Source organism: Zonotrichia albicollis, chromosome 1 (assembly GCF_047830755.1).
Source record: "Zonotrichia albicollis isolate bZonAlb1 chromosome 1, bZonAlb1.hap1, whole genome shotgun sequence".
NCBI classification, from domain to species: Eukaryota; Metazoa; Chordata; class Aves; order Passeriformes; family Passerellidae; genus Zonotrichia; species Zonotrichia albicollis.
Genome location: NC_133819.1, coordinates 95,818,054 through 95,844,116, shown reverse-complemented (window position 1 = coordinate 95,844,116; position 26,063 = coordinate 95,818,054). Strand labels below are relative to the sequence as shown.

At 39.5% G+C, this 26,063-nt stretch overlaps 2 long non-coding RNA genes across 2 annotated transcripts in view; one reads left to right on the top strand and one right to left on the bottom strand.

The window, feature by feature from the left end:
* The window catches only part of LOC113458724 (uncharacterized), a 96,050-nt gene extending 73,955 nt beyond the window's left edge, over positions 1-22,095 (top strand). Inside the window, exons 4-5 of the long non-coding RNA XR_012581761.1 lie at positions 15,051-16,023; positions 18,366-22,095. This is a non-coding gene — a long non-coding RNA (uncharacterized LOC113458724). The remainder of the gene's footprint in view (positions 1-15,050; positions 16,024-18,365) is intronic.
* On the bottom strand, positions 15,819-25,555 carry LOC113458725 (uncharacterized). Its single transcript, XR_012581772.1, has 5 exons — positions 25,078-25,555; positions 22,940-23,103; positions 21,508-21,611; positions 17,854-18,069; positions 15,819-15,950 (listed from the first exon to the last, which is right to left on the bottom strand). It is a non-coding gene; the product is annotated as an uncharacterized LOC113458725 (long non-coding RNA).
* Positions 25,556-26,063: the final 508 nt, after the last annotated feature.

Sequence of the window (26,063 nt, the reverse complement as noted above, 5' to 3'; positions counted from 1 at the left end):
TTGAATTAATGGCTCTGCTCCTGATCCTGGCTTTATTAACAGCTGTTCTAAGATCAATGGAGGATTCTGCTGTTGCTATAAAACATTTGATTTCACTTGTCCAACTTAAAAGGTGGAGAGTGCTCTGCTCTGTTTGGACCTCTTAGTAATTAAATCTGTGTTGGAAGGGTTACTGGCTGTTTTAGGTAGATGATTAATAATCCTGTTTCTTAAAAAGTAATTAGGAGAACTAGAGAATTCAGACAAGTCAAATACTTTCCTCCAGATGTCATCTGGATCTAGAAGGTTACGAAAATGTAGACACAACCTGAAAAGCATAGATCATAAAGCAGGAGCCTTTTAGTGCTTTTGAAGGAGAGGGAAACTTGAGACCTGGTCTAAAACAGTCTTCCATCAACCCTTTAGATCAACTTCACCACAAAGTCTGTGAGACCTTGGAAATAAAGCAGTTGAGCAGAGGGCTAAAAAGACCATGAAAGTGGTTAAATCTGGTGCTATCATAGACAGTAAATCCAGAAGTTATAAATTATCTTACCCCTACTTCAATAACAGCTTGAGACATTTTGTACAGAGGGCCCAAATGCACAAAAACTGCTATGTGCTACTGGAAAAGAGGGAGAGAAAGAGAGACAAGATGATGGTACATTGACTGTTTGTACTATAGCCAAATAATACTAAGATTCAAACCTATCCCAGGTACTTTTAGAGGATGGCAAAACTTAGTAAACATCAAATGAGGAAGTCAAGCTTTGAGTCAATACCCAGAAAAAGCCACTTCTCAGCCCCTAAAAATGATGCAGTGGAAGATGTACATTGTGTAATTAAACATTAATATGATACAAGTACCTCATGAAGCACTGCTGTCCTCTCATACAGTGTTACCTTCAAACTTGGTCATTCCTCCCACTCTCATGCATGCATTTGGATACTGGTTTAAAACTTTGTTACTTTCATGGTTAATGCTTATTTTTGCTTGCCTATTAACACTACTGATGATGAACTTAGAGTCTTTAAAATGTCTTAAATGTTTAAAGGAATAAAAAAATTAAGTACTTTCAGTCTTCTCTTATAATCTTCTGACTCTCAGCTGTTCTAGCAGCCTGTGGGAGAAACACTCTGAAAAGAGTTGCGTATTTATGAGTAGGATTTAAAGGCACAGTGCCCCACAGATAAATGCATTTTATCAAATTCCAGTAGGTATGATACTGAGCTTATTGCTTAAGAGTTCCTACATCTGTCTTGCTTGGAGTAAATTCTCCTTTTCGTGTATGAGACATGAAGACATACCATTCTAATCCTTTCTTAATACAATGTGTTTGAGGTGTGATTCTTGTTGTGCGCAGTGCTGTACAAATGCCAAAGACAAATCTTGTCTTTCTTTAAACTTCTCACAAACCATCATAATTTCTTTGAAAGTTAAGCATCTTTTTTTTTTTTTTTTTTTTTTTTTTTTGCTTGAATGAACAGAAAACATGTATATTCAATGCAGGGGGAATTATAGCTTGAAATGTCAGGACTGATGGAATAAGGGAAAAGGATAAATGTTCTTGTTAACTACTTTACCATGTTGAAGTGAACAAAGTAGAATAGAAATAACTTATCCAAAGTGATGTAGAGTGTGCCAGATTTTATGGCAAGACATAAGATTCATGGCTGTTATAATGTTATTTTATTTTTATTGTGCTGGATGCCAAGCAAATGAAGGACATGGAATATTTTGTTGGTGCTTTACTTGCAGGTGATTCAGTCTGAAATACAACCCACCTTTTCTTTTTTATAAAATTTTTCCTTTTTTTAATAGTCATTGGACTGGCTTTAGAAAAATTATTGTTCAAGACTGAAAAGTGGTGGGAATACTCAGTGTTATTAGCAAAAACTGAGCAGAGCTTCAAGCTATGTAACATTTTTTTAAAAACATTGTGGTAGGCTTAACAGCTTGCTGCTTTTTAAGCCTTTGGGGAGCACCTGGCTCACATTTGCAAGCTTTTCTTCATGTTCAGGAGGGTGTGAAACTTACACTCCAGAGGCAAAAGCTGAGATTTGTTTACTCCTAATGTGGCTCCTTTCTATAGCAAGAATATATATATGGATACATACCTGTATATTCCATATTAAAAATATGCTTATAATATGTACACTCTTTTAGACCTAAATTATTCTAGCACAGGAATTTGCAAACTTTTGAGGGTCTCTGTGAATTGAATATGGAGAAGGCTTTCTTGTGCCATGAACTCCAGAAAGTTTATTATTCACTTTTTGCCACAACGAGGTCAACAATGCAAAGGCAGGAGGAAGCAGAATTGAGTTCATCTGTTGATGATCACCAAAGAGAAATCAGCAATTTTTTTTCAGGATGAACTTTCAGCCATACTGAATTTTGTCCTACAGCCTATTTGTATTTCTATCATAATCTAGCACTGCCAGAAATCTCAACTATGCTGAAGACTGCTATTGTTATAATATATAAACAGTATGGGTTATTCTAATGGACATATTGCCTTAAACTGAATTTTCACCATCTGTTCTGCCCCTAATTTTGAATGCAAAAGAACATATTTCACAATTACATCTGTAAGTAATGATATAAGTAATTTAAATGCATGTATATGTTCACACAATGCAGCAGACAGCTGGGATATTTTTTTCTTTCAGGCACAAATCAAGAGAAGAAATCTACTAACTCCTCAAATAGCACTTCCCCCCTTCCCTTCGTGTTCCCCATTTAGTGAAGCTGTTCTAGTGCAGGCACAGGTTTTCCAACAAGCCAATTTTGCTGTGCCTAGGAGTTAAAAGCTTCCTCAGTAAACTAATGCGCAAACTCATTTTTACAATGCTTCCTCTGTCTTCACCCAAATCCCCTCTGGCTTGAATGACAGTTTGGCAGATGCAAGGCATTAAATCAATCAGTTTCAATAGATGTTCAGGAGGAGACAGGTCAGGCTGTGTGGGCCAGTCTGTCTCTGCTTCTGGCTTTGCTTTCATGCCATCCTTTTACACAGGCTTTGGCAAAAGTGCCCTTCTGCAGGTGAATCTTGGACTGGCTGGGATGCAAGCTGCCTGCCACAGAGTGGGATTCACTGCAGCAGAAATGGAGCACAAACTTATCAGAATATGATAACCACAGCTATGTGGAAGGCTTCTATGAGACAATAAAGAAAGGAGACTATTTTGACTCCTATTTGAAAAATGTCCATTTTCAAAGAAGACCTTTGACTAGAATTTCATTCCTCTGCCACTGTTTGTAAGGTCACGAGACATCAGTATAGCCACTCAAGTCATGCTATTCACTACAGCTAAATATTGACTGAATTCCTTGATACTTTGCAAAGAGATCTATTCAATGAGAATTTAAGATGTATAAAAAATGACTTATTGAAGCTATTATTTAGATAAAAGCTGATTTAACATATCTTATTCAAAGGAAATAAGGAAATCTGTTACAGTTGGATGGGGTTTGGAGGATACTCGTGTCCTTCATAGGTGTCACATGCATTTAGTTACCTGTATGTACCTGCTGTCATTTGCTTGTCATGTCTGCTAGCAAAATGAACTGGGATCCCAGAACTAACTGTAGCAGGACAAGAAGAGGAGGCAATTGTAAATTTCTAGAACAAAATTTTAACAGGGAGTTTATTCCTATTGTTTAGTGCAAATTGCTACTAGGGATTAGAGAGGCTTTTATTTCCTGTATTATCACTGCCTTTTTATGCAGCTGTACATTTACTACTGCTAGCTTTTTGCCATCTATGAAATAGATAACAGCAGTCAATTTGCATGGGCCTTATATAGTAGTTTGATAGTATTCTCTACAATGGTGCCCTTCAGACCATACTGCATTTCTTACTTTTTAACTGATAACATCTTTTTTATTGTAAGGAGGTCATAGGCAGAAACAATGAAATGCTGATTTACGACGACTGTCCCTAAAAGCTTACAGAGTTGCGAATGATGGAAGAAAATTATCAGTGAATATTTAGGTAAGGTGAGTGGAGTCATGCATTAGGAAAATTGGAACTGTGTTGGAGATATTAGACATTCAGATTTTCTTACAGTATCTTGAAATTTATAACATTTTAGCAACTGGCTTTTTTCTCCACAGGGGTTGTGTGATTAGGTGTGTAACCACATATAAGATGTAGTCAGATAATAGCTGTCTAGCTATTGATATGCCAAGGAATGAAGAAGTGCTGGGGCCAGCCTCTGATGTGGGTTACATTTGGTGCTGCAGCCCAGTCAGTCCAAAGACAGTGGGAAGACTGTACCCCTCTCCATCCCCCCATGGGCTTCATGTGACTGAAACAAATATCTGGATTACTGTTTGTCAGCAGGGTTGGGGTGGGTACCATCAATACAGAAAGGAAAGCTCCTCTGAACTGAAGTGAGGACCATAGAAACTGATTTTTCAAAATGATTAAACCAAAAAACCAAAAAGTTTATAAGTGGATCTGTCACAGTGTAAAGGAATTTTATAAAATCTTACTAGGAAGGGAAGAGATTGTTTTCTCTAAAACCTGAAAATAGGATCTTAAACACCTGAAATCCATAAAATTATTAAGGCTGGAATAAAAACCTTAGCTGAAATCATGGGTGCCAAGGGGTTGCCTCCTACTTGTAACACTAGATGATTTTTCTATGCAGGGCACTTACGTTAACAAAGAAAATCCATAGCTCGTAGTTTCTAAACAATTAAGACAGGCTGTTTCAAAGAGCTGATGAATTAGTTTTCCTGGGGGAGAAGAACAGCTGCACTCCTCACAGAACACCTTTCTGGCTTACTTCTTGTAACTTTTTAGATCTGTGTATAGGAACAAGTTTTCAAAGCAAATCTTTTCAGAAGCAAGTGGTAAAAGGAGAGCATCCTTTGGGAAGGAGAAGGAGTGAAAAAATGGCAGTCAAATGAATTAATAGGAAAATAAAATAGAAAATTCTAATTAAAAAGAAAAAAGGAAAGGAAAAATAAATACAGTAGAAAACTGCAAGGTAAAGAGGGTGTGGTACAGAAGATTCTCTGCAATACACAACTTTAGTGCTGACTTGGAATACAGTCAAAGCCATAAGAACCAAACACAATTGCACTAGTTTGCTAATTAACAGCCGCTGCAAGAACCTAATATGAACAAATGCAAAAGCTCAGCAAGACAATGTGGGGAAGACAACTTCTTAAAATAGAAGGGTATTTTAACAGGAATTGGCTATCTGAACACTTTCATCCTCCTGGAGAAAAGGGGGGATTCCAAACTGAGGTAATTAAATAAAATGTGTCCTGAGCTCATTCATCAAAATGGACCATTTAAAAATTCTGATTCGTGTATTTCTAATGTTCTGACATAGAAATGCAGCCTTGATATGAAACAGTGGTTCAGTGAAATCCTCATTCTCCAACTTTATCAGAGACATTGATGTCTTTTATTATTCTTAAGCATATAACCTCTAAACAGAGAGATATGTTGATGGAGCAGGAGGAGGAGATTTTGTTTAAAAAATAGACAACTGGAAATAAAAAAGAATAAAACCCAGACTTTTTTGGTATTAATTATCTGTAGAACGAAACCTCTCTGGCAGATATGCCAGCCAACTCTCTCATCATCAGTTTCAAGACTTCAATCAGTGGATGACTCACAGTTAGTGAAAGAAAAATTGTTCCAGCTATACAAGGAGAGCATAAATATTATGTTTCACTTGGTATCATAATTAACTGCGTGCTTCAGATATTTCTTTCATGTCTGCCTTCACAATAGGTAATATAATTTACCGTTAATAGGATTAAAATGTCTTAAAAAAAAGTAAATACTTTATTGGTTTAAGAATGCTTTCTGTTTGTTTTGTGCACATACATATTTGGCTACAGGCACAGTATTTATACCTCAGTGTAGAAAATAATGAAAAAAAGAAGATAATATGTATAGTCCAGAAGCAAATGCATTTTTCTGTCTTTCTTGGCTTAATAATAAAAACTGATTTTCTCTGAATTCCTGAAAATGAATCCTGAAGTCCCAAATTCTTTACATTTAAAAAAATTTCATGCTAAGGAAAGCACTCAAAAATATTGCAATGTCAAGGCACAAATGTTTGCTTTGGCGACTTAAAACAGTAATGCTGAAACTCCTAATTCAGAACTGCCCTTTTGCTATAGCTTTCTAAATTGAGAGTTGAAAAAACCACCAAGTCTTCAAGGAAAAGAAATTCTGTAGTATGGAGTATCAGTTACTTCCCATTATAACATTCAAACATAGACAGACTGAGCAAACTGAACTGCAGGTCAACAAAGGAAAAGATGAAGCAATGAAAACAGTATTAAAATTATTAAAATTATTATTACGAGAAAAGGCTTTAGATTTCAAAATCCAGCTAATAAGCACATACATGTTCATCACTTAAATAATATTGAGTTCCAGTTCAAAAGTATTTGCCTATTATATTTATGATTTTTTGTTTGATTTATCCTCTCATTTTACCATACATTTAACTAGATTTTATTTTTGTTGTTTCAAGTGGAATTACTCTGGCTGACATCAGAGCAAGCAAAAAAAATAAGCATATCTTAAATTTCAGTATCCTACATAAAATATTGTTTCCTTTGTAGGCAAAAGGAACCTTTATTGCATAAGTGTCATCATTACATCTGCTGGTTGGTTTGTATAGAGTCTGTTTGGAAGAGATTCGGTGTCCCTGTTCACTGCAGCAAACAGAATTTGGCATAAACATTTGAATGTACTCACTTAACTGCTGATCCATCTATTGAAGTTTCATTAGGGAGCCATGTGCATTTGCAAAGGATGAATGGTTTCATTAGCACTGAGACTAATAAACTTATAAAAGTTAATAATGTGAATATGTTTGATTTGGAATTATGCACATAGACATTAAGAATCACAAAAAGGCAGGCTTAAAAATGCCCAGTTTTTTTCTAGACTTACACAGCTGGGGTATTTTTCACTTTTCCAAGACCTTTTAACCAAAAACACACACTGATTTCTTTCACATGTGCTCTTATGATCTTATCAACAGGTTCTAGTATTACACCAGGTTTTCAATCTAAACATACAAATTTTATTCCCTCAAAATATTATTTCCAGCACGGTTTGCTGTAGGTTTTTTTGTTTCCTAATTATAGCAATTTTTGTTATAAATAGGTAAAGGTAAGCACATCGAAATTGTGTTATAGTCAAAAGCACATCCATTTTGAAGAGTCTGTAAAGGCATGGAGGTCGTGTGTAGTCTTTATGTATTCCTTTCCTTGAAGCCTCCCAGAAAACTTTCTTTTACAAGATAACTTCTGTGTTCAAACACCCCAGCTTAGCACAACAAGTCTCTTGCATTCATCCCTGGACCTGTTTGGTTGTGAGTATCAAAGTGACCTAGCACACTTTGGTGCCATTTTTCTTCATTATCATCATCAATCATAAGAAGTAGAAGAAAATGCGTTTCGTTTTTCTTCCTCCTCAGCTTGCTTTTCTGAAGCACCTGATCACCTCAATCCACTGTTTGCATTCTGATTTCCATCTCTGAATATTCATTATGAGGTCTGAGTAATCAGCTCTCATCCTTGGAGCCTGACTCAAAGCTGATCCCTAATGGTTGCCTCCCAAACTTGTAGATGTGTGCCATTCTGTTTGTTTTAAAGGTGGAAAGCAAATTCTGTTATTAAAGTTACTCAATTACAGGGTAAAAATAATGAAATATGCTTCAGAAAGCTCTATGTTTAGACCTGGCAGCAGTACAATTTTTTCATTAGAGGGTGATGCTCAGATGGCTACAGGGTTTCTAGGACCTTAGTTCACTGCTGAATTTAGATCATGGTTATCTGATCAAATCTGAGGGTAATGTGAAGAGACTCAGTCTTTTATCCATCTCCAGAAAGTTTTGGCAGAGACAGACACAATGAGAAGAACCCTTCCCAGCCTGGCCAGCATGTTTTACCCCAGATCTACAACCCTGAGTCACAGGTCAGTCTCACTGCATACGCATCTTCTCGCTTCTTGGGGAGACTGTCAGTGACTGCACCGTTTCTGACAGAGGTATCTGCTCCCTCTCCCAGGGAACTGGGGTGAGACCACATGAGGTTCTGTCACAGATGGCATGGGGGTGTTTGGGGAGGAATAAATGCCAGGCACATGCATATGTCCATCTCTGAATGGAAGATGTACAGTTAAAGGTTCTCTATTGACAATAACTAGAGTCATCATCTATTTTCTTTCATCACTTTCTTTCTGTTAGAAAGACAACTCATCTCTGACAAATCTATCAGTGGCTCCATTCTTAGACTTAACTAATAGCAGGGCTGCAGCTGCAGGAATTATAAATACATCTGGCTTTGTGCTGCCTGGTACAACACTGTATCTATTATTACGATCTGACATACATCCTAACATCTCCTTCAGGTGCTGGCACATCATTTACAATAATCTCAGGTAACTGATGTTGTGACACCTCTCCTGCATGTGTGCTAGGTTCCTGTTAAATGACCATGAAGTGAGCTACTAAAGGGAAACATCATCACAAAAAAAAAAGGCAGACCAAATTCAGACCTTCTGTAGGTGGGTGCAACTCCACAGACATGACACATTGCAGCTTGCAGGACAAGATGGAGATTTGACCTGCTGTGCTATGTGTTCTTTCCATACGTAATTCTTACCAGCTAGAGGAAAACCAATACTCCCATCTTGCTGCAATTAATAGAAAGTATGCTGGGTAGAATGGCTGTTGCCTAAATTATCCTCCCAACTCTTTGTTAGTTTCCATCAAGCAGTAGTGATGTAGGACATTTTCTGAAACAAGACTACAGTGAGATATTTTGGAGTTCTGAAATGAAGCCAGAAAGTTACAAATTAAACTCTCCCTTCAGACTGAATAGTATGTAAGAGTTTTCTCTTAAAACTAGGAATATTCATAGTATTCATTCACTGACTCAACCCACAGCTACAGGCTTTATTTCAGATATGAAAGGCCAAATCTAGTCTAAACTGAAAAAGAAATTTGGTTCATTTTTTTAAAGGTTGAAAGCTATATGAAAAATCTAAGAACCAGCAGATCCCTCCTCTGCCTGAGAGCAATCCCCCAGCTCCAACCTCCACCTGGGTATGTGCACTCCCATGCTGTCCCCTTGACACTGTCCCACTTCGTATGAATAAATAGACCAGTGAGTCTCATTTTAAAAATAAACAATTTTTTGGCATGTAAGTTCTTTCTTCAAGACCTGAAGAAGGGCATGTGTGTCTGAAAGCATCTGTGATTTTTTCCATCCTACACCTGTGGGATGTCCTTTTGGCAGCTGAGGGAGGAGGCAGATCTCCATGTCTCCCACAGCAGGGGACTGCTCTGGCTGGCAGGGGCTTCTGGGTGAAGGACGTGGGAGTATCCCCAGCTCTGAATTCACTGCAGCTTGCTTTGCAGATGTAAATCAATCCTCCTTTTCTCTTTTCCTGTGAGGGAAGGAGGAATAGACCTCCAGACCTAAGTAATTGGGCAGTGCAAATTAAACTTGCCATGTTGCATTGGAATAGGAAAAGTACTGCTTTTTAAGAATTTTCTACTCACAAAAAATAATAATTTTTCAATGCCATCAATTGTCTAATGACAACAACAGTGATGATAATGACTGAACTACAATAGTCATAATAGCAACTGTAACAATGATCCTACACAACCCCTAGGGATAACTACAACTCCTGAGGGCTACCTTGAGAAAGTTGTTCACAGCTGCTGGTGAGGCTGCTTAGGTATAAATGATACAAATTCACAAGCATGGTTAGAAACTTAAGATAGCTTCTGAAAGCCCAGCTCACCCCAGCTTCCTCCTGGATCCCTTTAGAAACAGTACTTGTGATTTCTTTTGGCAAAAAAGGCAGCAGTGTGCAGCAGCATGTGGGGCTGCGGGCAAGGTAAGGCAGTGAAGGCCAAGGAAATGCACTACCAGTCCAGCTTTATACAGGTCCCATGGATACTGGCAAGGGACGTGTAACAATGTTTGGGCGGTGCCTTGGTAGGGGCAACTCCTAATTGTGGAAATTTGTTGTGGTTTTAGTATCCAAAGTTTCAAATCAGCATCTGGAAAGCCCTCTTTGAGCAGTTTCAGAAATCCATTGTATTGATGAACCTAACATTTTTCAGGGCTCACAACTCAGCAGAATTAAGGCAGATTTTTCCAGTGGCTAGTTACAAAAGCTCCATCTCTGTCTAAAGTCAGCTTCTCTGTCAGATTCCATATCCCTTGTCCAAGGTCAAATATCTAGCTCTCCATAAAGCAGTTGTAAATTTATTTTTAATTTAGTAAACTGTATTTTTTTTCCTTTAGCATGTTCTCAGAAACCAGTGAGAAAAACTAGGTGACATGTTAGAGAGACAATTGCCTCCCAACAAAATTCTCCTTTAGAAAGGCAGTCGATACAGCTCATTCCAGCATAGTTAAAACCAGGGCAAAATTCTAAGCAGTAAAGCTGGAGTTTTATAATGAGAAGTACTGTGCAAATTTTGCTGTAGGCAACCTTTTCAGATCTATCAATAGTACAGTTAAACACAAATTGACAGATGAGACTTTCAGGATGGCCTTATTAACATGTGAATTAGTCTAGCTGAAGTCATACTGAAAAAGCTCTCCTTTAATGTGTTTTTTAAAACACCTGTATTTTTGTTTACTGTCCTCCAAATTCAACATGTTGCCACTTTTGTAAACCTCAGAAAGCTTTAGACAGATTTATACTACATTCCATGTGAACTGTGAGGAAAGGTGCTATCAGTGATTATGGACAAAATCCTGCCCGTACATGTGTGCGTAATTCCTGTTGGATTTAGTGAAGTTTCATGTGCATAAATGAGAGCAGGCTCTAGTCCTTAATCTGATGACATTTTTTTCTGTACAGCACGGCAGGTTAATAATAAAATGGCATCTCTTCATTTCTGTATTCTGTATGCTTCTTTTTTTTTTTTTTTTTTTTTTTTGAAAGAAATAACTGCTATGTCTTTGGATCAGGTGTTAATTATTCCCAGTAAGGTTTGGTGGGTAACTAGTGATGCAGATATCAAACCACCCACTCTCTTTGTAGATGAAGGGAAAGTATCAGGAGGATTTCTGCTGAAGTATTCATCACATCTCAAGTCTCAAATTGTCCAAACCATTCAATTATAACACTTCACTCAATGCATGTCAGCATGTCTGGCACTGTGTTTCAAGAACGAGTTGAGCTGGATTTCTCAAAGAGGCAGACGTTGGCTTGTCCCCTTGAGGGACAACAGAAATAGAGTCTATTGGCTCAAAGTTGAGACTGGTTCCTGGATCAGTGCACGGGAACTCTGGGAACTATTACAGCTTTCTAACTTTGTAGCCTCCAGACTCAGTTCACACATGCATATGTAAAAGGCTGAGATTTCCTGTGGTAGCAGCACAAGCATCCTATTTGCCACCGAATAAATAGGTAAAGCACTGACCTGATGATGACATGATAAACAGGTCTGGGGATGTGGTGCTATCACTGCAGATCTAAGCCCATCCTCACCATTGCTTTAACAGTAAATGGAAGCAATGCCCAAAGGAGGAGAGGAAATCCTTTGAGTCCTTCAAGGGTTTTATGAGATTTTGTTGTTAACTGCAGAGATACAATACATCACTGTCAGGAAGCGGTGACCCTGGATTATGGTCACTGATTATAAAAAGGCTTTCAGAGGCAGATGATGTCTATTATGTGGTGGAAAAACAAAAAGGGTGGCCAGAGAACCTCTGAGTGGATGGGGACATCATGTGAGCAGATACCTCCTTAAGCTCTTTGTGTTTGCTTTCTGTGCTTGGCCTGGGCTGTACATGTTCCCAGAGCAATGAAAAGGCAGCTCACAGGGTTTTTCGTGTTAATGTTCAATTTGATGTATCAATATGGTTCTGCTTGCACAGGCTATAATGAGCTCAAGATCATAAAGCTCTTATCAGCAACCCTGTTTAACTTTAAATGTAGCTCAGATGATTGAGGCTCCTCTTTACTCTCACTTCAGTCAGTTTTGACCTGAAGCTGTGGAATGACATTGGTGAAAATTTGCAAGGTCAGTAAATATCATTCAGGAGAATATTTCCAACCCCATCAACCGAATTTAGCCAATATCAGACTCTGTCTTTGTGTGCTCCATCCACAGTGCAGTCATGTTTGTGTCATCTTGTCTATTTTTAGCAGCAATCCTAACTGCAGAATTATTTTGACTAATAAAAATAAAATACTAAAAATTGTTTTCAGAAAGCCTTGTGTCCGTGGACAAGTCAGATAATGTGCAAGGAGGTGATGCTAACACAGGGCTGTTTCTTCTGGGAGCCTTACCAGCCTAGTCCATAAAAATGGAGGCTGGGCATTTCAAGAAAGGGCTCATCATGCACAGAAACAGAGAGAGGTACCTGCATGAATTCCAAAACAACAAAGCACATTTGAATCTGGCCTCTGGTGTGAGCAGAGGAGTTCAGATCTGCCTGCCCTGCCTGCAGACATGAGTCCTGAGTTGTTTGGGAGCATCTATCCCAAAAATTCCCACCCAATCAGCTCAACTACCTTAAAACCTATTCACGGGCTGTGTAGAATCGGTTGCCAGCCTGACCTAGTTGTCAAAATGGTGTCTCACGCTAAGGCTCTGTTTGTTACCACACATTTGTGTTCCTGGGGATTTCAGGATACCTGCTTCACTAGCATGACCAGATAAAATGCTATGTTTTTAATTAGGAGGAAAAAATAACAAGACAACAGACATCTGAGGGCAGTTTTGTTGAAAGCTAAATTGATGATGAAAAGCTTTCACTCTTTGAAACCATTCAATAGCCAGGTGTTTTCTAGTGGTTCTTCAGTGCATTTCACTGCTGCATGTCAGTGTTACTTAGCACTATCACATTTACATCAAGTCAAATGCTGTAATGCAGAGAGTATCACCATAAGGAATGAAATGTGTCAGCCTGCATACAGGGATTCTCGGAAAATATGTGCCTTTCAACAATCCTGCGGCTTTTATACAAATTCTTCTCACATGTTTGCTACCCTAAAATTCACAGGTAATTACAATGGGATGAATAATCCACATTAATCAGGTAGCAGGTATTTGAGATCCAGCACATCTCCTATCAGACAATGCACACGAAAATACAGTAATTGAAGCTGCTGAGAGAATTCCCCACTGACAATGTCTATGTAAATCCACTGTAAAGAATAATTCTATGATTATGTAAAATTTGAACAAGTCCTTTTATCTTTAAAAGAATGCTGCACCTTATTTCACTTAGCACACCAATCTGGAGGCCCACAGAGTAAGAAGCAAATTGTCACAGGGTCCAATCCTATGGGATTCACAGAGCCAAAGCCATTGCTGGTGTAACGTCGGTGACTGCTCTTTAGTCCAGTTGTCATCTTCCTGCAGAAAACTCCTCTGAATTAATGTAGCATATCCATTCTGGGCTCCACAGCACCCTAAAGCTCTTCCTCTACCCCTCTGCCACCCCACATCTCAGTATTTCTTCCTGTAATGTTTTTTTATAGCTTTATCCTAACAACTTTCTGTTTGTGTTTTGTTTATTTTTCTATGGTCGGATTCTCACGTTGTATCAACCTAGCTCAAGTCTTAAATGACACAGAAGGGCCAGTATGATGTAGCCCTACTCTAGTGTGCACCCTAGCCTTAGCAGAGTCCCTCTGACATGGGAAATTGTCAGCAGGGTGTTTATAAACCCCCTGAAATGGGACAACAAAGGGAGCAGGTGAGTCAGGATCTTTCTAAGCTTCAGCAGAGAAAATGCCACAGGAAATGGCACTTAAAGGGACATTTCTGCTGATTAGGGTACTCACTCTTGAAACTCATAGCTGACCTTTTGTAGAGTTTGAGGTCCTCCTTACTGGAAGGGTAGGTCAACACCCTGAGCCCTTAGCCTACTAGGAAGAGAGATGTGAAAAGGGTTTCCCCTCATTGTCTGAAGGTATGTTCAACTCTGCTTTTCATCTCTCAGGCAAACACTGCTGTTTCTTCATGCTGTGCTTTGGGAGCTTGTGTTGTGTTGTGTTGCTCTGCTGGTAGGCCACACAGAGGGGTTCTGAGAGGCAGATAGTTATTTGGTTCTGTGTACTTCACAGTATGATCTTCCCTGGCAGTGGAATGTGGATTTTCATCCTGTTTGAGTGAACATTCATGTAACTCTTTAACAAATTGTGTTGTTCTTGCTTTGTGTGCTCTAACCACAGGTCTGGATGTGACTTGGAAAGAGGGCCACTAGCCATGATTCATGCTAAACATTGGAGGACTTTGCAGGATTCTGCCACTGTCAAACAGGAACTGTGAGGTTCTAAACATTGCATGTAAGAGATGCAGTAGGACTTAGCAAGTTTTCTGTCTAAAGCCTTTTCTCAGAAGCAGTGTGCCACACAGGAACAAGGGGGTGTGATGCACTGGAGTGATATGTCAAGTCCAAAAATTCTCTTTCTTGGCCCGGCAGCCACTTGCTGAAGTTGAGTTCAGGCCAGAGGACCACAGAATGGGTAAGGCTGAAGGTACCACAGTGCCAAGTGTTCCAAACAACCTGAAAAAGCAGGGTCATCCTAGAGCACATCTCACAAGGTCAGTTTGTATCACTAAGACTAGATGAGTGTCCTGCCGTTACTTCTGCAAGTTCTGGGCAAGGAGACAGGGAAGCAGCATGGCCTCACATGTCTCTTGACATGAGTTTTCCAAGAGAGCTGTCTGTAGGAGGAGCACAATCCCTCATCTGATCCCTCAGGAGACTGTGAGAAACAAATTGAATATAAAGCTAATAAAACAAATCACAGCTTTGTTGAAAGGCACATGAACAGTTCCCAGACAGATTCTCACTCACCACCCAAAAGTTGCCTTTTTAATCCATGACCTGGCTATAACAAGGTCATGGATTAAAAATATATATCTGTATTAAAAAGATATATCTGTATATCTGTTAGTGACTGTCCCATGAACTTGCACTGGTGATCATCCCATATACCCTGGATATACTGTATAATATTCCATGTAGTCTTTGCTGGGCTAGAGCCTAAAACCATCGTGCACCAAAAAATCATCTCTTCTTTTCACAGGTTTTCAACTTAACCATCTTGGCTACAGGTTATGATGAAGAAAAAAAGACAGAGAGAGAAACTGTGGTGCTGTGGTAATAACTGAAGTTTCTTTGGTAAACTGGGGAAACTGTTCTGGATTTACAGTGACAAGACTAAGACAGATATCTCATCAAAGAGCAAATTTGTGAAGAAGAGAAAACTCACCAAGAGAAAACACTGGAGTGGACATATATCTCTCAGAACAATACCAGTCATAAGCCTAAAGGATTAAAAGACATGAGCAAAAATGGCATAATCTGGCTAGAGACATGGGAGCTGGAATCAGTGGCTTTATTCAGCTACATTACAGCACAGTTAGGGCCCAAATTTTCACACTGACACTCTGTATGCTGCAGCACATTTCTAGCTGGACTATGAAAACAAAAGAAGCCCTGAAAAAAGCTGAGGTTTGTAACAGAACTATCTGAGTACCTTTCACCAGGGACTGGCTGCTGGGATGCTCTGTAGCAGCAGCAGCATTGGCGACTTCTCCAGCTTCCCGTCTTTGGACTAAGGATGCATAATGACATATGACTGCAGCAGGGCTGGAATGATGCAGGGGATGCGATAACCCACTGCCCAGTCCCTCTGCTATCCAGGCGGTGCAGGCTGCGCTGCGTGCACGCTGCAGTGCCATCCCTGAGCTCTCACAAACAATAATCAGGTCTCTTACAGCCAGAAAAGCCCGCCAAGGCCAGCAGTGACAAAATCACAGCAACACAAAATAGATTAAGCATATTTTTTATCCTATTTTTGAAAATTTTCCTTTCCCCATTTCTGACTCATCTGCAGCCTGAGTATTTTCATCTTCCAGCCGGTTACAGAGATCCTCTGGGAAAGGGAATAGTTCCATACACACAGCTTCTGCTTCTCTCTCCCCTGCAACAAATAAATATCCTCAAGCTCTTCAATTTACTTCAGAGTCATCAAGCACAGTTTAAAATTTAACCTGGTAATGTATTTTTAGAGGGATTCTTGTGTAAAGTTTGTGCATGTGTGTACACGCATGTTTGTGTGCCTGCAAGTATTTCTTCCTTCTGTCCCAGACAAAGCCATCTCCATGCAATTTGGTTAGCAGCTTCCCTGAAATGACTGTAATGCCCCTGAAGTGTTCAGGCATCATAAAATCCTCATACCACAGATGGACCAATTTTGGAGGCAAGAGGAGATATGTGTGTGTGTGTGTGTGTGTGTGTGTGTGTGTGTGTGTGTGTGTGTGTGAAAATCTTTCTGGGCCTAATTCATATGGGCAGCCAAAATTAGTAGGTTTACCAGTAATGTTAAATTATTTTAAAAATTGTTTAGCTGCTATGATGACAGCCAGGTATCCTTCTATATTGCTTTCTCTTACCAGATGCTGCAGAGTGAAAGTGTTTCTAGTTTTGTTCCATGTTTTCTAGCCTTCTTTTCGACTCTAATTTCCACTTATCATCCTCCTCCTCTGTCACTGAATTCTTCTGCAGGGAGAAGAAGAAGTCCCTCCTTTCGCAGGGACTCATCCATGAGGATACTAACTTGCATCTTTACTGCTTCTAAATTTCAGTTTTCCCTTTTACTCTGCTCTATTTCCATATGTCATTTTCCTTTTCTGCCTGTCTGGGAGTTGCTGTACCTAACTCTGTAAAGCATTATCTCTCCATCTCTCTAAAGTGTTTTGTGGTACTTTGTGTGAAGGATGGCATATAAAAATAAATTGTATTGCACTGTATTTTTGGACTGGCATCTAATCTTTACTGAGCTCATTCAGCCTATTTCTGAAAAACATTGGATCTTAAAGACTCTTCTGATCCAATGAATCTTGATGACTTTTCTGATCCTAGAAAAAGACTCCCTAATTTTCAAGTCATCTCCTGACACTAACACAGAGATAGGAGTCAGGCGAGTACCTTGAAAAATATGGTTTGGCAGAAAAATATTCCTGGAACTCTTCCTTGTCTATCGTGTGTCTTAACCTCACCTCTGGCCTCCACCCCACATTTTACTTGCAAATGTCCACCATTATGAGCGCCGAGGTGGGGGGAGCGGGAAGCAGGCTGATGGCATTCGGCACTCGTAGTGAAACAATCCAACAGCTTGCTTATGCATCTATTTGGCTTAGGATGGGAAATTAGAACAGCTTTAATCTGCTAGCAGCATCAAGCAGGGAAGCACTCCCTGGAGTGAAAGCGTTAGGAGCATCACAGCAGGGGCTGATGAGAGACAGCCTGCCATGGTGTCACAGCAAGGCAGTAGCACTCGACGCACAAAAATCTGGGGTGCTAAGAGGGACCCATGTACCTGGCTCGGAATTGCAGGGGGAGAGAGAACAAACCTTTGTACTGGGGTCTTCTGCAATGGGAAAATGCTTTCAAAGACATGCTCCCACATTACTGTCTTTGCTCTTTCCCCACTTTTACCCTGTCACATCAAGAATTTCGTCCCTATCTTCTCATCCACAATACACGTGTGCCATTCTAGTTTGTCATGAGAGCCCATTTGACTCAGAGAGCTTCAGCATAGGTATAGCCAGCAAAGGTATAGCCATGTGAAGGAGTCAGGATTTAGCCTGAGTCTGGAAAACACAGGGAGCAACAGCCATACCTTTGCATTTGTTATGCAAAGCCTGAGTATGTTTGCTTTCCAGCCAATAAACCTATTCATAATTATTAAAGAGTAAGACCTGAGTTACTAAGGAAAAATGTAGGGTGTAGGAATCTTCCTTGCTTGCAGTGAGACTCATTGAACTTTGCAGGACTGTTCAAATGCCTTGAAATTTGAGGGAAATCTTTAGCTTGTGACTTACTGTAAAAACATCAGATTTGAGGAATCCAATGTCCTGGAAAGTTGTCCTGTATGATCTGTTTGTTGCATTGGTTCTTTGTCACAGACAGTGCCCCTGGAAAGTAACTCTTCCCTTACTTACAAATGTGCTTTACTACAGCTTGGCTGTACTCTGTGGATACACATGGGAATGTAAAGGTAGGTGCTGCACATACATTCACAAGGCAAGAGCTGAGACCTGTGAAGACAGCAAACATATTAAGATCTTACAAAACCAAGAAACATTGAATTTTGCAGTATAAGATATGCACCAGCTGAAAACTGGAGCTAAGACCCAGTGGCAAGAAATGCCTATTTTTTTGTTGTTGTTTATTTTTTTTTCTCTTGGGAATTCTGTTTGTAATGTATTAAGACAAACCAACACATGTACAATAATAAAGTTTAGGTGGGAACTTTAGCCAAAGTTGATTATTATCCGCCTTATGTATGTGTCTGGAAACAGAATGTATTATTGACTCTGTCTTGTGTTCACAGATGGCATTTTCCAGTCTCCTTGAAGTCTCTATTCTTGTTGGAAATATTGGGATGTTACCAACAGTGATAGCCCTGCCATTCTTCTTGCTGGATGTCAAAAGCAGCTAGGACTTCAACTGTAAGCACAAATGCTTTCGAATCATTCTGTGTTCCTGTGAACTTCAGACCTGGAAACCAGCTATCAGACAGTCTGTAGCAAAACCCCATTACCTTGTCCAACCTCACATAGGTCTTATATGTCCCACTTCTGGTAATGTGTGCAAAATTGTGCTCATGTTTCTTGGTCTCTTCTCTCCTCATTTCATAGCTGCTGACAGCTGTTTCCTCCTCAGCTAGTTATCTGGAAATTAATCTGAAAGTGAAGACTTCTCAAGCCTTCCTCTACACAATGTACCCACAAGGTCTCTGAAGACAAATAGTGATTCACTGTTCTTGCAATGCTCTGAGGGTGACGTGGAAGGTGGGAAGTTTGCTGTTCATATTCTGAAAGCATCAGGTGCTGTCTGCTATCTGCATGGGCCAGCAACCATCAAACTAAGATGGAGTGAAGAGTGTGTGAGCATGGCTAAGTGGGGAATGAAGGCAATGCTCCTTTCATCAAAGAAGGTCTAGCTGCTCGAAAGTTTTAGAAAAAGCTGCTGGAGAATGATAGCTATGGAGACTTTATTCTTGTTCCTTAGCAGAGACAACAGGGATCGGTAAGGTTAAGTATAAACCTCTGCAAAGTTATTTTAGCATACTGTACGGTCAAACTGTCAATAGAAGAGCATGTCTTGTGTAAAATGGACTTAATGCATCACCTGTATGGTGTGGAGGCAATTTCAGCAAGCTCAGAAGTGGTTACCTCCCCTAGAGAGTGGACCGCTTTCTCTTTAGAGCTGTGGCCACTGCTGCATGCAGGAGCATGGTGGAGTGAGTCTTTTCCAAATGACTGGAGCACTCTTGAAAATAAAAGCTCAGACAGTTCTCCTTCAAGTGGCTTGTACAGATTAGTTCTAGGAAAAAGCAAATGGCTCAAACTGGCCTGCTCCTAATGACTGGATGGGTGATGTGAGGAGAAACGAAGAAAAAGCTAGCATTTAGCAGCATCATCCCAGTTTCAAGTGCTCATAAATACCTTTGGAGATGCACTTCAGCATCTTTCAGAGACATTGTCATCATGCTTTCAGTGAAATCTCTGAAACTCCATCCCAGTCACCAAAATAATGTCACTTAGAAAGGATATGTTTTTAAATATTTCAACAGCTCATGTGCAGTATTTCTAAAGATTAATGACACAGAAGACACCATTCATTCTCTTTCTCTGTAAATGAGTGAGTAAATAGTAGTGATCATTAAAACAAAATATAAAATAAACTAGAAGTGCAGAACACCATAGCTGCCTAATTTTTATTTTTTGTTTTCTGTCTGGTATTCGTATTGTGGGATGAACCTAAAACTGAAGAGCTCTTGCTTTGATAGTTTTCCAGTTTCCAAGGACAGTGGTAATTATTTTTACATCATTTCCAAGGGTGTGTGAGTGCTGCCACTGGAGTTCACAGGATCACAGAATAGTTAGGGTTGAAAGGGACCTCTGGACATCACCCAGTTCAGTTCCCTACAACCTACATCATAACAATATTAAACAAATATACTATTCATACCATCAGGAAAAAGCTGTGGTTTTTGGAATTTGAACTGATATGATGATCTTATCCACTGAGAAATTTCATAGCAGTAGTAAACTTTTGCTTTAATAATGTTTATACAACCTTCTCTCCCCATCAATTAATTTTACCAGACTAAATTCTTAGGAGATCTAACTCTGACCAGGTTTTCCTATGCAACCTTCTAAACTCTCTTCCAAAGAAAGTTCTTGCACTCCCGAATGGTCTAAACAAAGTAATTTGGGTCATAATTTATGTGTTTATAATACCCACGAACCATATTTCTCCTTTTGTTTGAAATATCTTACCAATCTTATGAATCTTTTATGCTATCTTTTATTGTACTGCATTTACATGCTTATAAGTTTCAGATTTTAAATTAATAAAGGTCGTAAAAACACACCACTAAGTACTATATCAAAAAGTAGTTAATACTTTTTGTAAGTTAAATCTTGTGAAATCAACTAGGCTCAGCTCTTCAGATATATTCTCTACCTAACGTGTCGTGATGTTAGTCGGAAGGCTTGTATCCACCTTCAGCATCCAATGCAAATGCTCTGAAGTCAGTAGAAAGACCCCGTGTTGGTGCCACCGAGCTGTGGTTCAGCCTGTCATTGCTGGAGAGCAATAAATTCACCCGAGCAGATGTGTCTGAATCAGGAGACCAAGCATCTATAAGGACCTCTCCATCTGGTTCTCCACAGTAGACATTCCTTCACTTTGTCTCTTTTTCACAGGGAGCATCAGTGGTATCCATGGCTGTCACTTTGTACTTTGTTTTACGATCCCTTTGTAGAGTGGCTCATATGCTAAAGCCAGACTGAAAGCAACCACGTGTGTTTGACTTCACTCAGCAGTGTGAGAGTGTGAATCTTCAGCCAGGCATCACCTTCAAAACTGCTATTGAGTAATTAATGTATAATTGTGCAACTGGCAAGCAAATAGCTTTAATAAAGGAATTTGCAGTTACATGTTCAGAAAACAGTGAATGATTTATTATTTTACTCAAAGCTGAAAGCAAATAATCTTTGACTTGATGATAAGTTACCTAGTTGTAATAGGAGGTGCTTTAGGACTGAAAGAAATCTTCTTATAGTTTTCATCCAGTCAAGAGCCCAAACTTACATCAGAAAATAATTAAAGACATACCAAAGACTGGAGCCAATTTGGTTGAGAATGGACAGGTGCTATATGATTTATTATGAGCTAAGGTACTGTTCTCTGCTGAGTTATTGTATTTGTTATTATTATTGACTTTATGCTTTGAAAGAAGTAAACCTTAAGCTCTAGAAGTCTAGAGTGGAAGCTGACCGTCTGCACTCTTTTTGGTCAGAGTAAACATTTTGCCCCGTTTCTGTATGTATCTGTTGTCCCACTGAGCCTTTCTTCTGTCTCTAAGGCCTGACTATGGCACAGAAAGCATTGTTTTGCCTGTTGGATTGAATGCATTCAAAAAAACTACAAATAAAATGATTCTATCACCCAAGAGGACTTACCTCTGATAGTGTTCAGGCTGCCCAGTGTATGCAGCAGCCCACAGCAGAGTGCTCCTCCTGGCTAAGCCATTCCTCTGAACTTATGGAGTGTCCCTGGAACTAAGCTTGTGACAATACAACAAGGAAAATGTAAATGTACATAATTAATGTAAACATTCTTTTATTTCTCAGCAGTAGATTTCTTGTCAGAACTTGCATCCTGGACAAGAAGCACTGGTGGAGATGCAATGAGTCGACTACCCAAAGCTCTGAAAAACCTCTCCACACAACCCACGTCTTTATAACAGACAGAAATCACAATGTCTTGTGTGCATCTGCACACCACATGGGGCTTGGGGTATTTAATTTGGGTTATATACACAACATTTACACTGGGTATCACTGAAATAAAGTGGGTGTCAGTCCTAGTGAAACTGTAGAAGGCTGATTATCGTGTTATCAGGACCAAAGTTAATCAGTAACTGAGGTGGTAAACATTCCGTGTTTACTTTAGTTCTCTTACTCTTATATTGATCTATTTGTAGTTTTGCATTTGTGGTCCTTGAATTTGTGGAATCATTGCATCATTTTTCCGCCCTTTCTTCACTCATATGTTGAGTAGGGCCATACACACTCTTCTATTTTAATAAAATTTTCTCATTTTATCAGCTATGAAGCAAGGAAGTGGTGAATATTCTAGGCCTTGCCAGCAGTCATTTAAGGTCCTGTGGCTTCCATGTTCATTTGACACCAGCACAGTTGAAATTGTCATGAACATAGAGCTGACTTACATACAAAATACAGTCTCTGGTGATCAACCAGCTGAACGTTCAGCTGGGGTCTGCTGAATCTGAGACATTCAGGAAGGAAAAAGTACTAGAAAAAAAGAAAAAAAGATAGTTCCTATTCAGTTTTTTTCACCTGGGTTTTCTCTGTGCAAGCTATGTTTTCCTTTTCATCTCAGGGTAGGCAGAAAGTTTATTTTGATGATGAGGACCTTGTTGCATACACTGGTTAGTATAGACAGGGCAATTATCACTAGGACAACCCAGCCAGTGTTAACAGTCCCAAGCAAGTTTTGATTTACATAAACTGGTGACCTCCAAAAAGTGCCCTCAGTCACTACAATTGATGTAAAGTCCTTTAAAGCTCGAAGTTCAAGGACCTTTTTCATTCTTTTTGTGTGACTTGTGACACTGCAGAACCGAAACAGGAATCTGGCTATCAACTGGATTTCATTTCACAATCTATATACTCCAGCACAAATAGTCACCACCAAGAAATCCATTACAAATTCAAGTCCTGTAGAGCTTCATTGTTGTACTGACAACATTTATCATGAGCTCTTTGCAAAATCATATGAGATTTCATAACAGGTGTCCACCTCACACAGGTCATCACCACTGTGGCCTGTGTCAAAATCCATTATACAATAGCTGAAAGCTGTACATACGTGTTGCCAGCTACCTCCTCTTGCAATGTGTGGTGGAATGCAGTGAGAGATAAGCAGGAGACACAAAGTTTAGATCTGAATTTTCCTTTGCATCTGAATTTCATCCTCAAAGGTGAAAAAGAGATGGCAGCACTGAATGCAGAGTTCTATTTTCAGTCAGCGTTCTGTTGCAATACAAAGAGATTTAAAAAAATAAAAGTACCATGAGCATAGAGTTTAAATAAAAATCCAACACATTATATTATTCTTTAGTGGCCACTTTTAAGCAAAACATAACCATATAAAATTCTACTCATTCTTCCTGAATTTTGTTCCAGTCTTGTCAGACTGGGCCTACTTGATGTGTAATGAGTCTCTTATCTGACATTTCCTATTGTCCCTAGTGGTTGTAAAATCATTACTCCCGAGAAAACAAAGTTTACATGTTGATAAGTGGTGAAGGGAAGAATAAGACTGTGATGAGAAACTGCAGCTACTCTTCTCACTTCTCTCTCATGCTCAGTCTCCAACAGGAATAATTCACATTCTTGCAATTTAGAGAAAAGTTTCCGAGTCCTCTATTTAGGAACATATTTCAGTTTCTCCTGGGAGGTGAAAGCAGTTTGCTGTGAAATGCTTCAGACTCTCACAGTGACTGATTTTCTGCTTCCTTCTCTTGGGGTAGAATCAATGATGGTGGGGTAGGTTCCAAAAAATTTATTGGAATAGTGAAAAAAAAAAGACAAAAATAGTTGAACCCATTTAATAGCTGTGATATCATTTTACTGGCTTCCCCTATCTGCAGGGCATATGTCAGTGGTTGATTTTGTGCTTGGAGCACCAAAGGAATGGTCTTTAAAGGCTTTTTCCATCCCAGTATCAAAAAGAGCACCCCAGAGACTGCTGTCCCTGATGTGATTAACCACTGAAATGGTACTTGCAAACAGGGTGATGAAAACCTCTGAAGTCTGCAATAAAGTGACGAGGCTCAAAGTCACCTTGAGACAGGGAAAAAAAGAGTCCTAGAATTGGGAGTAAAGATGTGCATTATTTATATGAAATACAATCCAATAATATATTAAAAGTAATATTGGAAAATATCTTTATTACATTTAGCAGGTTTTTTTTTTTTTTAATGGATTATTTAAAATGATTTAGCTTAAAATGGGCATATAAACAGTGCTTAGGTTCTGAAGAAAGGAACATCAATTCATTTTCTCCAGATTCTTAATGCACACATGTATTTGCAGTGCATTGCCTATGCAAGGAAATTATTTGCTAAATTAGCAAACAATACTTGCTCTGTCAAATCCAGTTTTCACATCTTAACTTTCAGTGATGGTCTTTCCCAATTGGACCTGCATCATCTCCTATTATCACAGACATCAAGGATATATGTTTTGGAGTACATCATGGCATTCAACAGGCTTTGTCTTTCTCGGACCAGTAAAACTCCCAAGTGAAAGTATTTCTCCACCAACCACCACAGACTGAAAGCAGGGCTCTACATCCCCAGATGTACCTAATTGTTATGGTGTCATACAGAAAAGGAAAGACCACTATCAAAATTTAGAGATAAAAAAATATATCTCTGAAAAATGATGAATCTCAAGGAGAAGTCAGTTCTGGTGATTCATGGTGTAAATATGTGCATGTCACTAAAAATGTACCTATCCATTTTTTCCATGACCTAAAGGGTAGGCAAAAAGCAGTTTCCATTATTCTGCCTCAGGGATCTTGCAAAGAAAAAGCTTTCTTTCTTAAAAACATGTCTCATGAATATTATTTGGGAAAACAAATACTATCAGCACACATAACCTACTCAGCTTTATGGGTCTTCTGTCAGTGAACCTGACATTTAACACCAACTCATTTTGGATGTTCCAGTTATCTACCTCACAAACAAACCAGGCTGAAAGATCCCAAGAAAAACACTATTTTGCAGAAATGAAGCCCATCTGCTTCCCCCTGTCCTTGTTGCTTCCTTTGGCTGTAGCATGAGAAAGTATCTAGTATTTCTGCTGCCCCACTGCGCTGCAAACCAAACGCATCCCAAGATCTCAGGCAGTGACCCTGGGACAATTGTCCTGCTGGCAGCAGCTCCGTGACACCGCGCCATTCCACCTACCCCAGATAGGAAAAAAAATTGTTTTCCATACCTCAAGCAGGCAGAGGCAGTCGGTTTGAATAGCTGTAGTTCCTCAGCGTAGGTGAGGAAAAAAAAGGACAAGAAGAACCAAAAATAGCACCTTCTCTGAGAGCGTGCAGGGCTTGATTCTTCCACAGCGCGCTCTATCAACCGCGCTCCACAAAATGGCAGCTGGCTGGCAGGCAGCAGCCTCCAAGAAGGATGAGGTGGTACTCCCTGGAAAATTAAATAGCTGGTATGGAGCTGCAAATCCTGCAGTGCTGGCTCCCAAAATGCTGGCTCGGGGTGGGGTGAGGTGTAGAGGGAGTGTTGTCATGCAGGGCTGGATAGCCTCAGGGACATTTGCACGGGAAAGGAAGGAGATGTGGAGCTGGGATAGGATCATGTGGGTTCTGCTCTGAAGTCTTGCAGCCCAGTGCTTTTAGAGCAGTACATTTTCCCTGCTCCGGCTCCTGAACAAAGAAAATTAATGAAGTGCCATTAGTTGACTACTTAACGTTTCAAGCATTTTCCCACCTTACATGTATTTTTTTAAAGAAAATCTCAGACGCAACCAAAAAGCATGCTAAACTTTTACCCACTTTTTGAGCAAATGAAAAGTGCAGAGGGTAAGGGAGAGAAAAGCAAAAACATTTTCAGTTCTGTTTGTGTTTTAATTAAATGTAATGGGTCTGTTTCCAAGATTTACACCAATCTCTTTTTCAAAGTGGAAAATGGCACAAATTTCGCAAATTCCCTCTTAAAATGACCCTGAAATTAATAAGCCTGTGATGTTGATGAAGTGTTACAGATTTTTATTAGACAGGATCTGAACAGCATTCATTTCATGCTCTTATGTCTTCATACCTGTGTTGGGTGCAGCTCTCAATGTGAAACTCTGAACTCAGTAATTATAGTTAAAAATTGTGTCAGAAGGTTTTAAATTTCAGAGCAAAAAGAAGCAGAGAAATGTGCCACAGCCATATGAGAGACACAGTCATTTTGTCTTTGCTTGAG